This window comes from Rhea americana, unplaced genomic scaffold (genome assembly GCF_003343005.1).
Source record: "Rhea americana isolate MKP2758 unplaced genomic scaffold, rheAme1 scaffold_111, whole genome shotgun sequence".
Lineage (NCBI taxonomy): Eukaryota > Metazoa > Chordata > Aves > Rheiformes > Rheidae > Rhea > Rhea americana.
The window spans coordinates 2616493-2634813 of NW_028185162.1; the positions used below are offsets into that span (position 1 = coordinate 2616493).

General features: G+C 41.4%; 1 protein-coding gene across 5 annotated transcripts in view; it reads left to right on the top strand.

Moving 5' to 3' along the window:
- The first annotated feature begins 318 nt into the window (after positions 1 to 318).
- Positions 319 to 18321, top strand: part of RFFL (ring finger and FYVE like domain containing E3 ubiquitin protein ligase) — a 29738-nt gene continuing 11735 nt past the window's right edge. For 2 of the 5 annotated variants that reach the window (XM_085315624.1, XM_085315659.1), the window contains exon 1: positions 12519 to 13296. The gene's annotated coding sequence lies outside the window, so the exon portion shown is untranslated. Of the gene's footprint in view, positions 798 to 1014; positions 1173 to 4736; positions 4758 to 12518; positions 13297 to 18321 lie in introns of those variants that run through there. The other 3 variants (XM_085315632.1, XM_085315643.1, XM_085315651.1) reach the window with 3 other exon arrangements.

The following is an 18321-nucleotide window of genomic DNA, read 5'->3' on the forward strand; positions in this document are numbered from 1 at the left end:
GGGGGGGCTGCCGAGGTTTGGGCGTGTGGGGCAGTGGTGAGGGGGCGCAGCCTGACGTGGGGGCCCTCAGGCAGCTCAGCAGGGGTCAGGTGTGGGGGGTGCCGAGGCGTGGGGGTGTTGTCAGGCACGGGGGCCGTGGCGTGAGGCCGCGGGGCTGCCCAGCCCTGGGGAAGGCTGCGGGGGCCTGGGTTCGGGGAGGTGGGGCGAAGCGCCCCTCCTGGGGTTGTGGGGGCCCTCCGTGAGGTGGGGCAGGGCCAGGCCGGGGGACGCAGGTGCAGCCTCTTCTCTCTCGTTCAGAGAGCGCTCGTCGGAAGCTCGTTCTTCTTCCGAGCTGTGCTCCCAAAGGGACTCTGAGGGTTAGTAGGTTATTCTGCTTGGAATGCTATGAAAACTGAGAAATTCTGGATACGTGCCAACCTTTGGTTTAGTTCTTTGCTTAAATTTGGAGTTTCTTATTTGCCTTTTATCACATCCAAGGGACTGCTTCGTCGGGGTGATGGCGGTGTTCCTCGGGTGCCAATTCCTTGGTGGGAAGGACCTAAGTTGTTTTCTTGATGAGTAACTTTGCTCTGCTTCTGCGTCAAAATCAGGGACACGTAACAAAGTGAAAGCTATGATAGTGCCACAGAAGGCAAAAGGAGTCACGTTGCAGTTGAGAAAATAAAAGTACTCCAAATGTTCTTGAGAACAGTTTGTTCCTGTAAACTGGTCAAGGTGTTTCCTGTAGAGAAACTGTTGGCATATCATCTAATCAGCTTCTTACCAGTATTTCAGTACTTGATCGCAGGTTGATAAAGGTAAGTTCTGTGCATCGAGAACATGCACTGAGTCTGATCTGAGCCTATACAGATCAGATGCTTATTTGGCAAAATACCTGAGGATGAACGTGTTCAACACTATGAGCGTGTGATAGATGGGCTGCTGCACTTGATAGTTCCTGTGTTTTCAAGTACGGTGGGGCTGGCCAAGCTTACTGAGATACCGCAGAGATAAGTAAAATATTAAAGCTTAGATAGGAATGGTTTAGTTTTATGGTCCTTAACTTAAGAAATGTTCGAGGTAATGTTTAATTTGTAGAGACATTTATAAACGTTTTGTTTGTTGTGTTTGTTCGAGCTGTGTGTGTTACTTCCTCCTCTCTGACACAGACCATATCGTCTGTGGGAATTGCAGTAAGTCTTGGGCATTCTCTTTGGAGATCTGCTTTGCAGCAGTGTGGGAACTCCTGGCAGTTTTCTGTTCTTTCTAACCTGATCGCAATATCAGTAAAGAGCCAGTGGGTTTAAAAAAATGCTTTTTTTTTGTTTTCCATTTCATTAGGATAGTGAATGAAAGGTACAATGTCACTTTAGTTGGCATTTTTGCATGGTTAAAATGCAATGGGTTTTATTTATTTATTTTAAATAGATTTTATTTAAATATGAGCTCCAAAATGATTAAGGCACGTGCCTGATACCATGAAACAAACAGAAAAAATAGTGTTTACCTCATGTCACCATTTCCTTTACTACCTTATTTTTTCAGAACTAAGAAGTAAAAATCAAAGTGATCACTTTTAAATGTTGTTTCTTATGAATTCTGGGCAATTGCTTCCTTCCCCGCACCCCTCTCCCCCATCAATACTGTTACCTCTTTAATACGTTTTTGCATTAATAGTGGTGGGGAGGAAGAATGGTATTCATTCTTAGAGATCCTTGCTTCTGTAAACATAATAGATAGAACAGTTGGGTTTAATGAAACAAAATAGTTAAACTTAGGCTATTGTCCTGTTTTCCATTAAGGGTAATTCTCTCTGCTTATGTGGATCCTAGCGTACACTCAGGCCAGCTGTAGGACATTGTGGTTTGCATGTCCCCTCAGTTGGTAGCAATAGGACTTAATTAAAAGCTGATTGCCTTGACATTGGTGTTTGTGGATAAATGTTTAATTGCTCAAGTTTTTGTTGAAATTAAATACTTCTAAAGCTGTTTTTAAATATTATGTTTAGTAGTAGGATAGTAAAAGTAGGCTGGCTTCCAGTGAGGGCTAGTCTTCCTGACTGGAAAGTACTTGTAATTAGGCTGTTATGATTCCAAATAAAATTAGAATAGAATGCAATACTATCCAATAAGTGTGCAAAGTAATAATATATATATATATATATATATATATATATATATATGGTGGTCTGCTAGTTGAGCCTGTGTTTATGACCGAAGCCTTTCTTACTCCAGGCCTTCAGTTTTCTCTTTATTGTGGTTGACTTTAGTATGTCTTTTATTTTTTTTTAAGGGGGGAGGCGGGAATATGTAAATATGTAACTTTCACTTTAGTTATGCAACTTTGTACCATGGTTTGTTGTTTATAACAAATTACTGACATTGTTAAACTCTCCAATCATGGTAGAGATTGATTTGAGTTGAATGTACAGTGCTATATATAGAGGGATATTAAAACTTGTGCTTTAGACTTTGAACCAACTTTTTCTTGGTGGAGGAGTGTAAGCAGATTTTCACACAGTGGTATGTTGCGGTGTTCTTGTATCAGCCTACCTACCTCTGACTCACAGGAGCTGTGCTGGAGGCAGGATGTGGCGGGAGGAAGACTGTGCATCTGACCCAGTACTGCAACTTTGGGTCTCGTGTCTAGTCTGGTWAATGCTGTCCTTATCTAGTGAGTGTTGCTTTCACGGTAATACATGTAGGAAAGCTTATGTTTGTTTAGGCTACCTTTCCATCTCTTACAGGAGCAGTGCATTTTCTAATGTATACAGAATACTCTCAGTGTGTCTCTTTCCTAAAGCCTTTGATTAGTCCTGAAGATTATTGAGCCTGACCCACAGATGAGAAGTTAGATGTAGAAGAGAAAAGACATGTGCCAATGAACCAAGTCTGTAGTACTCAAGAATGAAAGGGAAGATAGGGATTCATAAAACACTTTACTGGAAGAAGGATAACGTGAGATGCAAATACTTTGGTGTGAGCATGTCGCCTTTTTTGGACACAACTGTATATGAACTACTGTGGATCAAGGACAGAGTAGSTATTGGTATGCAGTAGTAAAAACATGAGGGACCTTAGTACTTCTCTGTAATCTAGGCTCTGACTACAAGCTTAGCATGGCTGTAAGTTCCTTATCTTGAATACTGCTAGCACTCTGGCTTGGGCTGAGAGCTTCAGTATCAATCTAACTTCTCAGGGAAGCATTACAGTCAATGCTATGGCATGTTTTGTGCTGCTGCAGCTYGATGGCTACTGATGTGTCTGCACTTTGCATTCGGTTCCTAATTGTATTTCTGTGGGGCCAGTGCTCCTCCAGCCCTCTCTCAATGGCCTTCCGCCACTGTGAAGCCCTAGCCAGCCTCCTGGTCCCCCAAGATATTCCCATCAGGAGTCTTCTGAAAGTACCTTCCCTGTGTCATGCTTATTTTCCTCTGCTTCCCACTGAGAATCATTACGAGAAGCCAGAAATTAGTACTTTGAACCTATACCAGCTGGCATTCAGAGAGCACAGAGCACTTTGCAGGGATGAATAAGCATAATCTCCATTTCACAGATGGGGAAAACCAAAGGGTGGGAGAATTGCATCACGTGCTGAACTGACCTCGGAAACAGAACTGGCTGTGTGTTCAGAGCGTTCTTCTGACTGTCCGGCGGTACGTCCTTCCCTCCTCAGTTACTCAGGCTTTAAAGAACTCTGCAAGGTTGTAGAAGTGCTGTTTTCTTTAAGAAACAGGATATGACCCTGTCAGATCAGTAACTCATTTTTTTTATCAGTTTCTCCTTAGTTTCTCAGTCTGTTTCTTCAGAACAGAGAGACGACTCATCATTCTAACTTCTGAAAACCCTGCTTGGCTGTCTGAATTTATTTTCACATTAGGGACTTTCAAGTCTTTAAAAAGAATTGTGTCTTGGAAGACAACTGTTTATTCTTCATGAATTCTTCAAATTAATTGCTCTTGAGGTTTTCACTTTACTCCAATATATCAATTACACTTCTTTCTGTAACAGAACTGCCCTCTGGCTTCTGTGTCAGATAATTTTCAAATAGGAATTTCCATGATATATTTCAGTGTAGACTAAAATATTAATGACAATTTTTTTCTGCTCCTTCTGCTTTTATATTCAACAGGTTGTGGGATATGCTCAAAATAATATTTCTAAATAGTGTCTGCTTTATTTTTTTTTTCCTTTAGACTTAGGTGAAGAGATATTTCTAAATGGGCAAATTTAAAATGATCTCTTTCGGGAATAACTTGTTATGTTGTAACTACTGTTGCAGAAAGATTGCTCTTTTGGGCGTTATGTRTATTATTAAAAGTTACACTGGGATAATTTTCAAATTGCAATGTCAAGAGTAGCATAGGTTAATCAATGCCACTTTCTGTGGGAGTGAGTTTATATTGGTTTAGCTTGCTCCCCAAATGAGAAAATACCATACTACTGCACCTGAGGCTCAAACTAATGCGATACCACTTCTCGTTGATGTCGGTGTCCTGCTCGAAGGCAGTCACTGCTGGCATCAGGAGATGGCTTCTACGTTTCATTCTCCCAGCTACGTCTGGGAGTTGCTAGGATCACTCGGACGAGTAATTTCTTGTGAGCAGATTTAGGTGGCGGCGTGTTTGAGGACAGAATCGGCACAGTTGCGTCAGGCATTCATCTTTTTTTTTTTTTCCATGATCCTGTTGATGCTGCTTCGGAGCTTTGCCAAGCCGCAGCCCTTTGGAAACCGGCTGAGCAGCGGCGCTCCTGGGGCGGCAGGGCCGGYGGCAGCAGGTGAATGCGCCACTGTGTCGCCTGCTACGATGCAGCGGTCGCAGCTGGGCTCGAGCTGCAACCGATAGTGCTGCTAGTGTCGCTGTGATGAATCCCTCCTATATAGGATTACCTCAGAATGCGGTTTATACTTTTCTTAAAATGAAGCTTTTATTCATCTAACAAAGCAGATTTCTTTTTTGATCGATACTTGGGTTTTGTAACTTAGAGGAGAAACAGGCCTTGGTTTCCTGAACAGGTTTTCAAAAGAGTAAATTAATCGTTAAAGGAAGAGAAACAGTTTCTCTGTTTGGGTTAACAAAATAATTTTTCTTATTGAATCCTTGAATCGCTTCCTATATATGCCTAGTATTCTCGGTTAGCGGCAGAGACGGATGAAATGTCAAGCTTGATAGATTGTTGGAGCTGTTTTTTGGTAGTTAAACAATAATGAAACTGTTAGATGTTTGCTGGGAAACACTGCTCTCTGTGTGTGGACTTCGTGCTGGAGAAAGTTTCAATTGTTCCAGAGAAGGGATATTTCTAAAAATGCAGCTTCTGTGACTAGTCACACAGCTGTCTAAATTACTGTCTGTCTTGAGGCCATTGCACAAGCATTACAAAATAGTTTGGAAACAGTTTATTTTTYGGAATCCAAATAAAGTGTAGATTTCAAGGTCCCTTTTGACTGTACAATCCAAAAACCAGAAGTTGAAGCTGGTGTTTATATATTGAGTGATTTATGTGCTTGGCGTTCAGAAGGCAAGTTTCTTCACGTCGGAAGCTGTTGCTTGCCTAAAACCTACTATATGTTTCTTGAATAGAGCGGCTTATCAGTTATTGCATGTGATCGCTTACTTCCTCGTGTGACCACAAGATAAGCAAGAGAGGGTCGGATACCGGTGGAGGGAGACACTCAAAGTTTGTGGGGAATTAAACAGGATAGATTTAATAAAGGACTTGCGCTCCGAGCTGACCGGGGAGAGCCGGGAGGCGCGGGAGGGGGTGCTGGCAGGAGGCTGCTGCAGGCACAGGTCGGACACRCAGGCAGGACTCCCCCTACCTCGTGATTCCTAAGGGCCCCTAAAAGCTACTAGAGCTCCTTTTCCTTGTCATAGCCGTGCTAACCGTGARAGACTACTGCCTGGGAAGAGGCTAGACGCTGTAGGCAGAGCATGCGTGCCTGGGTCAGTGGGCAGCCTCGTGCTCTGGGCCCGCTGTCACCTACTCTGGCGGTCACTGACTCCTCRCCAGATCTTCTGCAGGTGCTCGCTATACCTCGTACGGKTAGCCAGCTTCTAGTCCGGGTCACTGCTGCGTATCTTCTTGTGCACAGCGCTCTGGTGAGACCAGTGAGATCTTGTCAAAGAGCCTGTTTATCACAGGGGTTTCTCTCCTGCTGGAGGGAAGGGAGAGGGAGTTGAGGCAGGCATTTGATGAAAACAAAATCAAATCAATGCCCTGCTCTTGACTAACTTCTTGTTCTTGCTTTTCTTTTCTGTTGTTATTTATATCTCTTGCTCCTTGTCTCTTGCTCTGCTGACTTAATGAGACATCACAGACTGCAGTGGAAATAAGGTGACTGTCATTGAGTGAAGAAGTTCCTGAAAAGAATTAAAATACCCTTTTTGGCTTGCTGCTGAAGTTTCAAAAGAATTGAGATGCTCGCAAAATGTACGCAGAAAATGTTGGAATTTAAAGCACTAGTACATGACTACTTGTATATAGAAAAATAATGCATTTAGAAACAAAGTACTGGCAAAAATTTCTTTTTAGCTGCCAGCACCTGTTTTGAGAGACRTCTTAAATCTGCGGGCAGCTTGATCTGATAGCCCTAGATGGTACTGATACCATCTATGCGCTCTTCAGTGGGTGCAAACCTATTTAAAGATTTTCAGAGTGTTTGTATTTTAGAGATGGTTAAATAACATATTTAATACAGTTTTACCCTTTTAGTAAAAGTTGAACTGAAATTATGCTAAACGTCAGTATTTGTATCACGTTTTCAAACAACGTGTTCTTCCACTGCACATAATGAAACCTTTTCATCCACCGGAGTGTAGGCTGAACCCGAGCTTAATTCATGAAAGGCTTCACTCTGTCCAAGTCAAGTAAGCTGATAGCACTTGGAATGAGCCCTGTCTATTCGCCAGTGTTTTCTAAGTGGTGTCCTGTCAAAACTGAAGTAACTTGGTAAGATACTATTATGGAAGTCTAAAGTTAGTTTTTACTTAGGGATGTGATTCCTAATAAGAAAAGCTTAAGGCTTTTATTGTCCAGCCTGGAATAATGGATGCAAATTTGAATGTAAATTTGTAATGCAAATCCATAGTTCTTAAAAGCTTCCATAATAAAACCAGATGTGAAGAAAAGGATATAAACTATTACTACCTACTGTATACTTGACTGATAAGCTTTAGTCCCTAATTATGCAGGAAATAGCATAAAATTTTTAGCAAGCCTTCTGACCTTTTACATAAAAGGAGAATTTTACAACATTGACAAGTATTTGAAATCTGAAATCCTAGATTTTTTTCCAAAGAGCAATTACTTGATAGCATGCTGCCTCCTTAAGGTGTTATTTTTTTTTCAAGTACCAAGAATGTCTTTTTTGTCAATAACAAATTTGTCAATGACAATTTTATTAAAAGACAAAATGTTCCATCAGTAATAGAACTAGAAACTGAAACAATGCTGAAATCCTTACCCAGAATTGTTCCTTATTATATATCCCATTACTATCTGAGAGTCATTGTCCTATAGAATTTGTTGAACTTCAATCTTTCCTTTTAAAAAACTGAATAATTGGTATGAAGATTTTGTGTGCTAATCAAAAATGGGGTTGTTTCTGCTGAACTTCTGAATGGAGAAAAGGAGAATTCAMAATGGAAGAAAGTTCATGTTGATGTTAAGAGGCTATTGGCCAAAAATGTAATGTAACAGGGAACATAGCAGCAGAAGTGATGTCTGCTTTTTGTGCTGGAACGACAGATAACTTATTTGTTTGGAAGCTGAGCACAGAAATGAAGATATTTTGAGGTTTAATTAAAAAAAAAAAAAAAAAAAACAAGTATTCCCTGTTGTTCAAGGGCTGTGTGAAAGTACAAGGCAGCACAATATCTGTTCCCAACTTCCACGATAATTGGTATGTTTTTTCTTAATTCCCCGACACCAGACCTTACAGTATAACATGAAATTTTTTTTTTTTAACAAAGCAAACAAACTTGGCGGGTGTGGGAAGTGTTCCTCACAGTTAGAGAAGCAAAATGAAAATTTAATGATCCCTGCATAGACTGWAGGGGAAAAAAAAGGCCAAAAAAAAAATAATGGTTTATAAAACTCAATGATTTCTGGAGCACCGACTCATAATGTTTGAATGCTTGGGCTTGCCAAAAGCTGTGAACTGAAATGCAAACCTAGTCTGCTCGTTGTCTTGGGCCATAGCTGAGAAATTTCCTTTCCACGGCGTAGGTATGGAATCCATGAGAGGCATGTCTTTAGAGGCCGTTTGAAGCTTGCTTTACCTGGTGTCCTCTCAGTCTTTTGGAACTGAGCTTAAGCAGGTCAGATCCAACAATCGTTTCACATTTGACAGTCCTGACTTTTTGCTTTCATCAGTAYACAACATATATTCCAGTGATTTCAGGAGAACTGGGACCAAGAACCATGCACTCGATTGTGCCTCTTTTGGCGCGTTGCATAGATACTTGATACAACATTTCCATTTTCTGCCATGCTATATGTATAGAGGCTACACAACAAGGAAAATGAGCCTGTTTTTTTTTTGTCTTGGCTTTAGTTGCAGAAATATTTCCTTGTAAGAGAGTGGTTTCCATTGATTAGGTAGGTATCTTCTGGGGATGTTGTTTTTCAACTTAGTAAATAAAAATGCTGGACTGTGTGCTTACTGGGTTTCTTGACTTTCCAGTTTGAATAAAGCCAAGGCTCCAAGCCGCAGCATTTGTGGGTTACTGGTCCTTAATGTTCTGTGGAGACTGAGRCTGGAGGAAGAAGAGGGGTATGGCAACTGAAAAGGGCAGTGGTAAAGTCACCAACTGAGACTCTTTCAGCTCTAGAAACAAATATATTTTACTGTAGACAGTTTGGGAAATGGACTTTTTCACAACAGCCATCTTATGAAAGTTAGAAAGTAGTTCATGGCAAGTTCTGGATAAGGCTTGAACTTTCCTTYGGTTCTCAAGCCCTTGTTGCAGAACTGCATGTAAGCAAACTTGAATTTCAAATGCTTCAGTGCTAAATTGATATTGTTTGGCCCTAAAATGGTATCTAGTATTTATGGAAAAGCTTTAAGAGTATACCTCCAWAGTCTCTCTCTTACTTTCACCTGTAAGAGCTTATCACAAATGAGGGTGGAGTGTTTTTTTCTCGTCCACAGGTGAGGTGACTAAGCTGTAAATGAACTGACTTTTCAATTCTAGTATTCTTTGCTGCCTCAGTAATAAAATTAGTGTCCAGGCTTGCCTCTTTTCAGTGCCCAATATTCTGGACACACGTTCCTATAACTGCTGACAAACTTGGGAGTATTTCTGCAACCTGAGAGAAGAATTTTTGGACTGCTTTAGATGTGATGAGAGTGAGTAGATGCCTACTGATGTAGATAATTTGCAATTGCATTTTTTCTATTTCAGCATCTAGTTTGGATTTGAATTCAGGTTATTTTGGAATAAACATAGATAAGGAATGAATTTGCACTGTTCATACATGTTATAATGTGCCTAAATTATGTATGTTCAAATCTTTTTTAGCCTAGCCAAATAAAATAAATATCTTTTTAGTCTGCAGAGAAACAGATTGGAGTTTGCCTGCCAGTCTACACGTTTTTCTGTCATATGCAATTTTATTGCGGTATCATGGATTTGGACATGCATTTTTCTGCATATATGAATTCCTTGGGTTTTAACTTATTTTTCTACTTCTGGTTCATGAAATAAGAAAAGAGTATATCCTTCATGTGTGAGATGTTTTTGAAGAATTTTGAGTCTCTCTCTTTTTTTGATTTCCAAAAACAGATTAAGAAGTTTAATGTTTAAAATGTAATTCCCAAACTTGACATGAAAAGTAATTTAGGTGTTTCCACTGGCATAATTAGAAATTCTACGCTTTCTATCTTATCAGCAAACACTCTTGACTCCAAGTGTCCAGGAAACAATGATAGCACAAAGTCTTTAGAATATTGGTTTCAATTGCAATTCCAATTTCAAAGGAATTTCGTGTGATTTTGAATGCTGATCTAGTGCAACCTCTAGTACAAGCTCAGGTATTGGATGAATAACGCTGTAAGACTTACTGTTGTGTTTATAACTGTCCCTATGTTGGAAACAGCTGCTTCAGAGAATACCTCGTCTCTCCAAATCCTTGTACATATGCTTAGTATGCCATATGGAATAAGGAATTTCTACACACATCACTTTGTAATTTGTATGTGAGAAAGCACTACATAATTTGTAGTGAGAAGCATCTTAACTTACTGTATTCCGACTCTGCATCCATAGATTCAGAATAAGATTTTCATAAGCTAGAGGAGATATGAGTTGAGTAATGCTTCTGTTTTTCAGTTCAAATGCCTACATAAATTTATTTCAAYCCAAGGATTAACTGTTGATAAATGTGATTTATTCAGTTGGAGAGAAACCTCCCATCACAATGGAACAAGATGTGTAGCTGTCATCATAGGTCTCTTTGGCCAAGGATTTCAACAGAAATAGCTTGATCTCTTTTTATTTGAAATGGGAGCTGTGGTGATATGATGAAAATACAACCTGAAATGCTTGCTTCAAGTGAAGCTATCCTGTTCCTCTGCCTTCTCCAGCTCCCTGCATTCCCCCGTTTAGGATGGGGTACAAATAACGCCATCCAAGTGACCAGCGTTTTACTTTTTGAAAGCTGGGGTGGCTCAAAGCTGTTCCTCTGATATAATACTGGGTAAAACTGGAACTCCTTTTGCTTGTTTATAGCTGAATGCAGAAGTTCATTGCAGTCCTCTGCAGAGCAGCAGAAACTTACTTTGAATAAGTTTCTATTATGGGTAACATAGAATTTGCAGAAAGGAGGAAGGTATTTGTGGTGTGAGGAGGAGGGCTCCCTGAGAAAATCAAGCTATGCCTTTGGAGACCAGTTCTGGCTTTCAGGTGGGCACAGATCCAACTAGCCTCACCCAGTTATTGCCACATGACTGCTGCAGTAGAGTGAGTTAGGTGGGCTTGAGTAGAAGTATGGAGAGTACRGAATGGACCTCCCTTGAATGGAGCTAGATTAGGAAAGTGATGCAATTGTTTAAATTTTCAGGTTTTCTTTTAGTGATTTACAGCTATATACTGCTATTGTAATTTTAGCAGCTACCCATTGCTTGAAAAAATGAGCTGGCTTGAAACTAAATCCAAGTATGACTGCAATGATGTGAATGAACAGCAAAAATATTTCAGAGCGCAAGCCAGCATCAGCCTTTTTCCCATAATGAAAAGCAGTGGTTGAAATGGTATGTAATAATCTAGGATTTCTGGACTGTTGTTCGCTAAATTTTTGAGAGAGCTTCTACTTCTACTGTTGGTTTTGTGTGGGGGACAAAGAGGAGAGACATGCATAATACCCACCAAGGATGCTAGGAAGGTGGGAATAGTAACAAAATTAAGTATTTTGGTATCCTACTTCTGCAGAGTTTTCTTTCTTCTTACTAACTTAGTTTATGCTATATATTACAGCTGTCTCAATTTTGTCTTGGTGATGAATATGACATACTAGGGTGAGATAGTGCTCTAGATTTTTTTGTTTTTCAGCATAGCAGGAGAGAGGAATGGAGAGGTATGGGACTAAGGAATTAAGATAGACGGGGTAAGATAAGTAGTTGTCTAAATCTAGTAACATGATTTCATTAATCACTAGGGTTTTTCATGTATGTTAACTTACTGAAAGAACATCCTTGCATTGCAAAGGAAAAAGCAAACTTTTGTAAAATTTTCATCTTGGCAAATGTCTAGAGACTTTACTGCAATTAATAGCAAGGAGAACTTTTAATCTAAATATTTCTCAATGGATAAAGTGCAATTTTGGGTCAAAATAAACAATTTATACTGAAATAGTATACACCCCAGGTGCCCAGTTCCTTTTAAAACAAAACAGGATTTCCAGGCTCTTCACATTGAAATGAGTAAAAGCAAATTATTTCCCAGAGCTAAATAGTTGGAAAAAAGTGGGTGAGCATTGAGTTTGAATTCAGGCGCAAGGGAGTCAAGGGAGAGTTTGCTTCTGACCTGGGAATTAACTTCCTGTGCAATGCTGCATAAATCGAACAGATTTATARAAACATTTTCTCAATTTTAAAATGAAAATTCCAGACCTCGAGTTTCAAAGAGGTGCTTGAAGCTTGGATCCCTTATGCTTGTCCAGTGCTRGGGGGATTGATTCACTAAGCATAGGTGCTTTCACTGAGGAGCTACCGTTACACCTTCTAACAAACTGACCGCTAGCATTGGCTCCAGAAAGCAGCCAGCCTGAAGATTGCTTGTAACTTAGCATGCTGATAAACACCGAGAAAGCTGTAAATTGATCTTAGAGTACTCCTTGCATTCTTTTCAGTTATTTGATTGATACTTAATTTTCCTCTCTTAAAGCAGTCTTTCTTAGGGCTTACCGTGCAGTTGGTTTATTCCATTGTAAAACAGTTATAGCAGTATAGAAGGGTCTTTGTTTGCATGACGGTAAAATATAACTAGAGGAATTACTGTGGCGTTTTGGCTTCTCTTGGAATCAGCAATAATTTAACATGATAACGTGTTGCATTTCAGTTAAGCTGTGTGTGGTTGTCTCTGTTCCGAACTGTTCTGGCCTCACTCCAGCTTTTTCCTGCGCTGTTTTGCACCCTGCCCCAACTGACCGTGCTGTTTACTTTCTGCCCTGTGGTAAATGGATGTCACTTCCTTGATTAAAATGCTGGTGCGCGGCCAAATTCTCTTCCTTTGGGCTTGCATGCTGCGAGGAGCYGCGCACCTAGCGAGCACGCACGCTCTCCAATGCAGTCGTGTGCCACGCTCCCTTCTCCGGGTCCTGGCTGGATGCTTTGCGATGTGCAGCGTCGTCTGCTGTCCAAGATGCCTAGAGCCTGCTCGTAGAGGCTTTTGGAGGAGTCGCTGAGGTGGTGAAACACAGAGGCAGCTGCGTAATGCTGTATTAAATAGGACCTGAAGATGGGCTCCCGGAAAGCACAGGCTGAACTACCAGCCGTGAGCCGTCCACATCTGACGGTGAAGGTCTAGACAGCGCATGGGCATGGGGTGCCAGCGTCCGTCTGCCCTTCGCAGCAGAAGCAGCCGGTGGATGTGAGGATACAGATGTGTTACTCGGCCACCAGCTGCTAGCCCAGCTGTGCCTGGCAGCCTCCAGCTCTTTCATGCACAGAAGCCTGACCAAGACTCTACAGAAACTACCCTTGACATCTAGTTGTGACTCGGTACAGATTGACCCGAATGTGCCATCTTCTGCCTTTGTAGCTGGCCAGTTTCTCTCCTGGAAACTTAGAATTTCATCAAAGTTGCTGCTCAGACTGGTGAGAAATTGTGTATTTGTGTTCATGAAAATTATTGCCATTGCATACTTAGATGATCAGAGATGCAAAATGTTTAGGTATTTTGAAGGCATAGAACAAAATAGAAGAAAAAGTCTCCTCACTCCTGAAACAAAATTGTCTTCTCTCTTTCCCTTGAACCCTCATGTCTCTAGCTGTACCATAGACCTGATATTTATTTATATATTTTTGTAAAATGGGTGTGATGTTGCCTTGGGCACATGTGAACTAGTGACCTTTGCTGATAAATACACTTTTTTTTTTTCCCCGGGGTAAAAATCTAATGTGTTCAAACTAGCAGCTGTATATGGTGAATGAGATCTGCATGCCTTACAACAGCTAGCCACAGCTTGTCCTCGCTTTTCATTTTCTTCTGCTTCGTATTAGTTAAGATACCACCTCTGCAAATGGGATGCTCAGACTGAAAACCTGCCTCTTTTCCCTTGTGCCTTCAGGTTTTGGCTTGCTTGCTGACTTTTTCACCTGTCTCAACATACAATTCCTCTCACTCCATTTAGCATAGTTCAGGGTTGTGTGCCTGTGACATAGACTCATAAAATAATACTTAATGCGTAAATATCATTTGAGCAAATCATTCTATGGCTCTGTTATCAAGTAAATACTAAATTTTGACTAAGCAATGAATTCAGTTTGTAAGTCTGGATTCTTAGTGGAATTAATTTTAGCAAGACATTTCTTATCAGTGCAGATTTACTAAAAATAGCAAATTGTAACAATAGACAACAATATAATGGTATTAATGAGGCACCAGGATGGTTAACTGCTTAAATACTTAAGGCATTACAAAACAGCATTCATGAAAATGAGATCTGATGATTTTTGCAGGGGCAGCATAGAGTACTATGAATAACGCATACAAAAAGTGCTGTAGCCAGGTGGGAATATTTTAAAACCATACTGCCTATATCCTGGCTTCTTGAGCAGATTTCAGTACTCTAGCTACTAAAATGGTAGAAAGTACTGCTCTATTGAAAAACATTAGTCTCTGTCTTGTTGAGTTCTTGTGAGAAGGTCTTATGAATGTGACTTTGCTGTTGTGGAGGCCAAGCAACGGGGAACAGGTTGGAGATGATTATTGCTATATGCGGATATTGTTGTATAGTGCCTATACTTGAAGCACACGCTGCTACGTTCTGCAGCTCAGCAGTTTGTATGCAGCAAAGAATGAAGGGAAGGTAGGGAGAGAAGAAGGAGAGACGGTAATCTTACGGAAACCTCTGAGAAACAGGAGAAAGGCAATTCTGGATCATAGGATGTTTCTGAAAGATGGGGAGAATGTAGCCGTGAAGGATGGCTTCTCAGTGACTTGTGAAACGAGGAGGAGCTCAGTGGTTCTGGGAGCTGACAGAAAAGAAGCTCACGTGGTGAGCAGAGCCCTCTAATATAGGGGCTGCTGGGGCAGCTCATGGAGATAATGAACAAACATTATTGTTGGAAAGCAAGCCCTAGGAAAGCTGCTATTTGTCTTGTATCTCCCTCCCTTTTTGGCACSCTTCTTCATCTGCAGTAGCCTCAAAGGTCAGCAGCCATGGTTTTTCAGTGTCTGAAGAACTCTYAGTAGGAGTAGAAATACTTGTTGCTTTGGCTTTTTTTCATGTGGGAGCAAAATCAGCTGCCCATGGGAGCTCAGCTGCTTTTGATCCCCTTGAATTCAAGTTTTTCCTTGGAGCTTTTGCACTGCGTTCCCCCAGATTCCCCAGCAGTCATCAGAAAGGGAGGCCAGGCGCAGTCACTGACAGCTTTATTACATTGCCAAAWGCTCAAAGATTCTGAGAAATGTTTTTCCCTTGTTTTGGTTCCTTATTGTTTGCACTTTTAGGAAAATAATTATTTTTTTCAAATGTAACCCAAAGATATACTATACGGCCAAAGCTTATCCTTTGACAGAAATAAACAAAGCATGTGTTGTAAATCCTGTTAATACAGACAGTGGTCTCTGGTCATGGCATTAAAATGTTTCATCTGTAGCAAGAGCCCAAGTTCAGAAACATTTTTAAATGAAGACAGAAAGCATAAAAATCCAGGCTTGCATTATGAATATTCTCTCCAACAGTGTATGGGGAAAAAAACTTTGACATCGCTGATATTTCTTCCAGAATGAAATCATACTTGCAGGTTTGTACAAAACAATGGTAATGTACAGAGCATATTAATGAAGAGCTGGTGAAGTGAAATTCACTCGTCTGTTTAAAAATCAGTGAAAAGAGTTACAACAGTCACAGCCCCATACTGAAAAAAACCACAACCCTACCGAGTATGTGTGCTAGCACTGCTGTGCCCACAGACCRTAACAAGCAACTCAGTGCCTCCTCCAGTATTTGTTGGATGTCTTCTGACCTTTCCTTAAAGAAACGTAAAACTATCTCAYTCCTCCCAACCCCTCTAATATCAAGCCCAGTGTGATGACCGCCATGTGGGTGGATGTGTTTGCAGGTCCAGAATATGATGTCTTTGATCTTCTTGCATCTCCACGCTTGGTAACGTTCCCTCTCCCTTGGCTGTTGCAGATGCTTCGAACGCAGTATGTAGTCGTGATTTAGGGCAAGTGTTGTTTGGCTGCCAGAAGTCATCTGTTGAGTGTCTGCCATATAGGTTTCAGTTTCCCCAAAACATGCTCTATTGTCATCCTGCAGCTACTTGGTTACTCCCCACTGGGTGGTATGAGTGCAACGWCCAAGAATAATGAAGAATGCTGATAATCCGTAATGCCTGTAACGTTAGTCATGCCAGCAAATCAACATCTCTTATTCAAGATGATGTTTGAGAATTTCTGAAAATTATGGCATCATTAACTTATCCAGATCAACATGTTAATATTGGTCAGGTAACTGTTAGGGTTCCCCAAGCCCTGGAGCACAACAGAGAAGCAACTCTTTCCACTGGTAAATTCTGAGGCAGAGCACTGATCTATCACCAGGATGTAACTGGGGAACTCCCTACGTGCAAAAGAGCCATTTATCTCCAAGGACTGGCAGACTTTATGTAGGGCAGTACTTCTTGGTTGTGCTACTCAAACTCCGCCACRTAGGTAGCGATAATCTTGCCATCCAGTGAAACATCTTTGTCGATGTAAATCTTGCATACGGACAAGCTCTGACTTAAACTGCTGTAACTTTGAATGCAGAGGGCCTTAAACTAATTAAACCCTGGTATATATTAATGCAGGCTGAGGTGACGTACCCACGTCGTGCATCGCTGTCGTGTTTCTGTGTGCTCCTTTCTCTTAAAGATCGAAGGTATTTTTGGAAAAACTGTACAGCTCAGAGGACAGCCCTAGTTATTGTTTGTTTATGGACGTTTCCCTTCTATACTTTTAGATGAGCAGGTTTAATGTGCTTCTGAAACAGCGTCTGAGCTTTTTGTCAACCTTGTATTCTTCTAGCAGTAACGCAAGAAGAGAATTTAAGAGGAATGCTGAGTTCCATCTTACTTTCTCCTGGTTTGTGTGCGCCCTCGGGTTTTTCTTCCCAGTGTTTCCCATGCTGCAATGTTTCAAAGAGAATTAGCAGGCTGTCTTTTTAGGAAAACAAAGTTTTGGAGCAGGCTGTAGCATTTGTATRTTCTGCAAACTGAAGGCCACCCACGATAACAGGAGTCCTTGAAACAGGAAGAGCTCTTGGTGGGGACGCCGCTTTCCCCTCCTGCGGAGGCTGTGAATGCTCGCCTCAGTCTGCAGAGGTCTCGTGGTGTTCAGACTTGCAGTTCCTAGGAACAAATTAAAGCTCCAAACAGCGTCACTTAAAATGAAATACAGTTATTTTCTGCAATGGATGTGTTAACTTCTGAGGGGGTTAATTGCTCAAGAATTCATGTGCAGAAAGAAAAAGTGCAATTGTTTGTGTGATACCTACAGTACGTGCTTTGATCGCAGTACAGAGCGAATACAAGCGAATGATGTGTTATTTCGGTGGCGCGGAACACTGCTCTCTCTGTGTTTATCAGTGGTAATTACCTCTGCTCTCACAGGGTGAGTACTGTGGCATGTGAAACGAAACGTTAGACTAAGACGCTGCAGCTATTTCATTAATACTTTCAGGCTTCAGATCCCTGTGAGTCGGTAAGAGCTTGTACTGGTTTTATTGGTTCTTGCTTATGATTATAAATAATAACTATGTTTAAGCTTATAATCCTCTCAGACTCGCTTTTGTACACAGAGATGTAACACAAATCAAAGTTCTTAGTGGCCTGAAGGGCTTTGTTGCGTGGTGACTATCCTGAGCGTTTTCCACGCAGAGTGTGTGCGTTCCTGCCAAGGTACTTTGCTGTCTAAAACCGCTGGGGAGACGCGCGGTAGCTTGCTTGTTATGTCTGAGAATAGCTCCGACTGATGTGGGAGAACGATGGTCAAGGCACCTACAAGGTTTGTGTCAGCACTTGGTGCGTGGGCAGTAGGGATGGAGAACGCACTGGGACAGCTTCAGCACTGGGATTTGTGGTGTTTGATGGTATTGCCACTTGATAATTTTGATATCACAAGCTACCCATAATAATCGTGTTGTGGTGTCTTCTGCCCTGCCTGTGCCTTTGGTCACCCCGTCCTTCCGGCTCCCGGCCGGGGCTCCTTTTTCTTTGTGCAAAACGCCAGAGCGTAGCAGCTGCCCGCAGGCAGCGATGGGGGAACGGGCCTGTTGGCTCCCCGTTACTAGTCGTGTCGTCRCTGCTCTGAAGGCCATTTGCAGTATCGCAGGGTGAACGTGAGTTACGCTACAAATTGTTTCTCTGTCGTGAATCTGTCAATTTTCACTTAAACATTAAAATCTGCTGAGCCTGCAGGGTAGAGCTCGTTGGTAAGCTTGCCATTGTGGCTTCTGAAAAGCATATGTGCACTGCAGTGACAGCAGGAGCTTTCACCAGCCAAATTCAGCTAGACTTTGAAAGGATTAAAGATGCCACTAAAGCTACAAACGCTGGAACAGCACCAAACTGCAAAAGCTTCCCAGTTTGTTAATCAATCCAACTGAACACAGCTTTGCTTTTTTTTTTTTT